Here is a 6,000-nt window from a genome sequence, read left to right on the forward strand (position 1 = left end):
GACTGTTACTTTTCCTCTCTGATTTCTTTGGACATGCAATTGGTTGTGTGTGTGTGTGTGTGTGTGTGTGTGTGTGTGTGTGTATGTCTGTGTGTGTGTGTGTGTGTGTGTGTGTGTGTGTGTGTGTATGTCTGTGTGTGTGTGTGTGTGTGTGTGTGTGTGTGTGTGTGTCTGTGTCTGTGTCTGTGTCTGTGTCTGTGTCTGTGTCTGTGTCTGTGTGTGTGTGTGTGTGTGTGTGTGTGTGTGTGTGTTGCTATTTGTCTGGAGGCTTGCTGTCTGGGCGCAGTTACAAAGCTCTCCATGTTGTAATGGCACCAAGATGCATGTCAGAACATGCTGTCTGCAAATCAATCTCAATGACACCTGCAGTTACAACTACACCTGTATGTGTTTCTCAACAAATGGGTGTGTTAAACAGAGAAAGAAAAGGGGGTAAGGGTCTATAATCAAAATTAACATTATTACCACATCAGAATCACATCTATCAACCGCCCCTACATTCCAAATAGCTGTTCATCCAATCCAACACAACTTCAGTGAGGGAGTCTATCCCAAGTCCATCTGCTCTGTGTGCATGTTCCATTGCCTTACTTACTAACAGACCTTCCTCGCTACTCTTTTCCAGCGAGATCATTTGTCCTCTTCTTGTTATTCCAGTTGCTTTCTCACTAGGTCCCTGTGTTTGTTATTTTCTCTCTCACTGCAGCTTAAAAGAAAGCAGGTTTTCCTCTCAACCTCCACCTGTCATAAATTTCAAAGAAGGAGGGGGGAGATGGGGGGGGGAAGAGGGAAAAACAAAACCATGAAGGATAGCTAGAGAGAGAAAAAAACAGTACCCGTTGCTGGTTGTCGACTGAAACTTGGCAGAGCAGCACAGACGTTCAATTGAGTTGTGATGAGGTATACATGAGAGGGTAGACATGTTTGGTAAATATGGTGAATGTAGCTGGGACAGAGAGGGAATAGAATAGAGTTCAAACTCAGAGGGGGGAGGGAGGGGGGGGTTGAGGAGTGAGGGGATAGGAGAGAGGGGGTGCTGGAGTGAGAGGAGAGTTCAATTTGGGGGAGGGTAGAGAGTGGAGGGTTGTTTTTGTGGCTGTTGTCCTAGTCTCTTGCTGAGAGTGACTCACTGTGCCCACAACCAGCCCCCAGGTGAAAAAGCAGCCATAAAGTGGATTGCGCTGCTGGCAGGATGTGAGTATGAGTGTGCGTGAGTGTGTGTGTCTGTGTGTGTGTGTGTGTCTGTGTGTGTGTGTGTGTGTGTGTGTGTGTGTGTGTGTCTGTGTGTGTGTGTGCATGCGTGCGTGCGTGCGTGTGTGCATGTGTGCGTGCACTTACATGCGTACTCACACAGATCTGTCATCGCCTTTCTTCAAATCCCTTCGTCAGTTACGAGAAGGAGTAGCTGTTCTGGTTTCTCCCATACCATGCTCTGTATGGGGTCAAATCAAAACAAAGGCCTGTTTGGAAGTGAATTCAAGAAAAGAAATATGCCAACAATTGTGCAGCCATGTTTTCTGAATGTCAACTCTTCACAGTTGCATTGATCTAGGAATGGCCAGATCAGGGCTTAGTATGCGGTAATAGTTCATTTTGACAGTTAAGTCAACCCCCCATCCCCTCCGCTGAACTTTAAGGCGTCTCTTGCTCTATTTTCTGAGTTATTTCGTAGTTTCATTAAGCCTGTTATCTCTGGCACTTTTAAACTGTAAACGTCAGTCACACAAGCATGTCCAATCTCTGTGGTATGCGCTGGAAGATAGGAAGGTGCTGATATCATCGAGAGAGGCTGTCTGCCTGTCAACATGCCTCCCCTGGCTCACCACCAGACTGTGCGAAATGCAGCAGGTCCTAAAGTTGGAACCATCATTTTTCACATTCTTCATACTGTATTAAACAGGCAGCAGGCTGTCATCTAAGTGCCAGTTGTGTCTAAAGACAGGCATGGTGTTTGGATGAAGTCATGGTTTTGATGTTCGGACAGAATTAAAACTATTGTACTGCACATTCCAACACTATTGACCCCTTCATATTAATCATCAGCCATGGTCTTCTGGTGTTATCGCTGGTTGTAAAGCATCCAGCCCAGCAGTGTGAAACTATGTGGGGGGAAAGTGACATATTTGGGGAATGCAGCAACTGTTTACTCTCCCTCAGAATTCTCTGAAGTCCACGCAATCATAAGAAGACAAAGCTTGCTTCATTTCAAGCCTGCAAACTGCGACACTTTAAATGAATGTGCAATAACACTATGTGCAATATGACAACCCTCGGGTACATAAGGTTCAGAGATAGGAAATGTTAGAATAGGTATAGCATAGCATAGAGTACAGCACAGTGTTTTATTTGTATAGTATAGTATAGTGGATAGTGTACATAGCCTTTATTTATGTAAACCAGCTCTTTTCCCTTCTTGTTTTTAGTTTTTTTTCCTAGCACCAGGGGAGCCCCCCCTCCCAAATTTCGTTGTTTGGTACCTGTACTATATCAATGACAATAAAGACCATTCATTCATTCATTCATTCATTCATTCATTCATTCATTCATTCATTCTTATTTCAACCATGATGAAATCTGTGTAAGTATGTGGATTCTGTCTGTTTGTGTGTGTGTTTGTGCAATACTGTATGTGTGTGTTGTGATTAATTTATGTATGTGTGTGATTCATTTATGTATGTGTGTGGTTCATTTATGTGATTCATTTATGTGATTCATTTATGTGATTCATTTATTTGTGTGATTCATTTATTTGTGTGATTCATTCACTAGAAGGTTACAGAGGCCAAACTGGAGTGAAGTTCAGACGGCCATGCTGCATTAGGCCTTAACATCTTCAAGCTGTCCCTGCCGCCCTGCCGTCAGGCCGTTCTTACTGCACTCCCAGTGGCCCGCATAAATCTGAAGACCCAAAGCTGCAAATCTCAGAGGAGGAATTTGGGTCAGGGCAGTTTCTGACAGGGCACTCACCCTAGCAGGTGGGGACTTATTGTCTTCTGAAACAGCGCAATAAAAGTGAATTCAACTGTACTCTGTCTTGAGATTTCAGAGGAATAAGAATGGCTTAGGGCTGAATATCCAGGTGGTGCTGAGGCCCACAGAACCAGGGTTGAGCCACCCCTCATGGACGACACACTAGTGCACATTACAGTGGTATTACACAGTACATTAATAATTGTGGTAGCAGTCGAAGTAGGTTATTCCAGTAACTCTAATAGTTTGTAGTGGACATAATACTGCATGCCAAAGGCACACCCCCACTAGGCAGGACGACTTCCGCTTTCAAGATTAGCATGAGTGATCTGATTCTCATGCCTTCCTGCGGAGACACAACTCTGGCCTGTGTCTCCCTCCCTCTCTTCTCAGGGACTGGGGATCAGAGTTTCCTTGTTGGGTACACTCATTCTCCGATGTGCTAGATCAGCCCAGGAGGCTGCTCACAAAAGGCCTCACCCATTAAGCCTGCTGATGGTGTGTGACAGCCATGACAGCCTCAGCATGTGGGGGGGGGGAGGCAGAGCGCCTTCTCTTGTCAAGCCCAAGGGTTTTCTGGCCCACAGAAGAGGAGATCAGGTCCTTAGTTCTGCCCGTGGCTCTGGCATACTTTCCTTCTCTACTCGAAACTGGCTACACTCACCTCCATCACAATCACACGACCATGAGAACATTGAAATATTCCACGCCAACCCATCCAGGATCTAGATTTCACATGGGCCCAGGCCAGTCCCTGCATTCAATCTTTCATGCGTTGCAGTTCCTGGAAAAGGAGAAACACATTTGATCGAATATAAACATTGCAGGGGGGGGACATCGTCTGCGTTCGATCAGTGATGTAGTCATCTGCCAGTCCTCAGTAGACTCCCACAGGACCATGTGGAGGCACAGTATGAGGTGGACCTACAGTCTTCCACCATACTCATTTCAAAATGATTCTCATTCCGGGATATGTAAAAGAACCTGCTCAAATAAAGCAGCTGCCTTGCTTACTGCCTTATTGGGAGGTTTTGGGCAATTTAGCATGTTGACGATGAACAACACAAACAATAACAGCACAGTACATACACTCAAATGTTTATTCAGCATACTGTTCAGTCATTTGTATCCACGTGTAGAAGTACATGCAGAATCCCAAATAAACATGCACTTACAGTAAGACTACACACAAACAACCTTCCCAGCGGGCTTGCCTCGTTCAGTTTAACTGACACTTCGCTTGCGCGTGTGTTTACACAGTGAGGGAGAGGGAGAGAGAGAGAGAGAGAGAGAGAGAGAGAGAGAGAGAGAGAGAGAGAGAGAGAGAGAGAGAGAGAGAGAGAGAGAGAGAGAGAGAGAGAGAGAGAGAGAGAAACAGGACGGGAAGAGAACAGTTGATCTATTGTCTCCATCCAAATGCGACAAGTTTTCTACAAGGACATAGTTTGCTCAGAGATGCCACCGTTTAGATCACAACAAACAAACAAAAGCCAGAGCTTGCTGTATCTCCCCCCTCTCTAGCACTGCTGCTTTTCATCTAAATGCTGCAGTGACTGCTCTGGTTGTCAGAGCACCGTTACAGAGGGGTGTTTAAGATCCTATGGCACCCTTTGAATGGATCTCATTCTCCCTGAAATGGGAGCTTGCTTTCGGAAACCCAGAGTTCCGATAGTGGCATCCACTCAGAAGGCGATACCCTCCTAGCCCACTGATTAATACACTGGTGACAGTTGTAGTACAGGAAGGTGACAGGTTTATGGGAAAGGTAGGGGTAATGGGAAAGACAGGGGTCATTGGAGGAGACTTTGGGTTGTTAGCCAGACACACATGCTTGTAAACACACACACACACACACACACACACAAACACACACTACACACACACACACACACACACACACACACACACACATCTGAGTAGAGAGGCTTAGGCTAGTCTACGGTAAAGGAGGGCAGGAGCTTATCATGGTTCATTGAGTTTGATGCCTCTACGTGGGGTAGTTGGCTTTCAAGCTTTCATCTTCTGTTTTACATGTTCTGTTCTGCTAACGCACCGCTGCTGGATTTTTTATGAGCCCGCCAGGGTGCTACAGGTGGCTAGCCACCTGCTTCATTCACTTCTCTCAGAGAAGGAGCCACAACCATAACATAGGAAAGCATACGTACATTATTTGAACAAAGGCTGGGTTGCACCAACATGGTTTAACTTTGAAACTGGATTAAATCAAGGTTAATTTACTAATCCTGTTGCACCAAACTTTAAACCTAGTTTAAACCTAGATTTACTAAACCTAGAAAAGCCTAAACCAGGATTAATTTAATCCATGTTGGTGCAACCCAGCCTAAGAGTCCTATATGGAACCAAAAACGTCTCTCTGCTTTGATACATTTCAGGCATCCCTAAAAGTTCTATATATAACCATTTTTAAGTTCTTAAGGTTCTAAATAGAACCATGTATGCTGCCATTTATAACCTTAGATTGTTCTATTTGATAGTCTTAAGAACTGTATGCCGGTTTCTAAGACAAAGCTTAAGCCTAGTCCTGGACTAAATCACACTTTCAATGTCAAATCTCCATTGAAGATGCTTTTTAGTCTAGGATTAGGATTAAGCCTTGTCTGTGAAACCGGCCCATATGTTTCTGTTTTATAGATATTTTATTTGTAACTGGTAGAAGTAGTAGCCTAGCTTCAGAAAAAGTCCAGGCAATTTCACATTGGCAGACCACAACATATCTCAAAGTTAAAGACGTCAAAATACCTCAAAGGTGAGCTAAGAGGTGAGATAAGGTGATAGGTTGATAATAAGGTGAGGCTCTGTGCCTAGAGCAAAAAAATACCAAATTCCAACAATTGATTGACAAGTTGATTGCATGGCAACTAAAACATTAAAACATTATTATTAATCTTAGTAAGACGTGGGGTTAGGGGTGAATCGACTTGCGCAAACTTCACACCAATGAGTGCTGGAAACCCACCCCCAACCATACACCTGCATGAACATGAGCACAGATACAATACAGTACAGTTA

General features: G+C 44.4%; 1 protein-coding gene across 1 annotated transcript in view; it reads left to right on the forward strand.

Moving 5' to 3' along the window:
- Positions 1-6,000, forward strand: part of cldnk (claudin k) — a gene marked incomplete at both ends in the record, with an annotated part of 150,711 nt that overhangs the window by 30,534 nt on the left and 114,177 nt on the right. The window lies entirely within an intron of this gene.

This window comes from Nansenia antarctica (genome assembly GCF_963989245.1).
Source record: "Nansenia antarctica genome assembly, chromosome: 2".
Classification (NCBI taxonomy): domain Eukaryota; kingdom Metazoa; phylum Chordata; class Actinopteri; order Argentiniformes; family Microstomatidae; genus Nansenia; species Nansenia antarctica.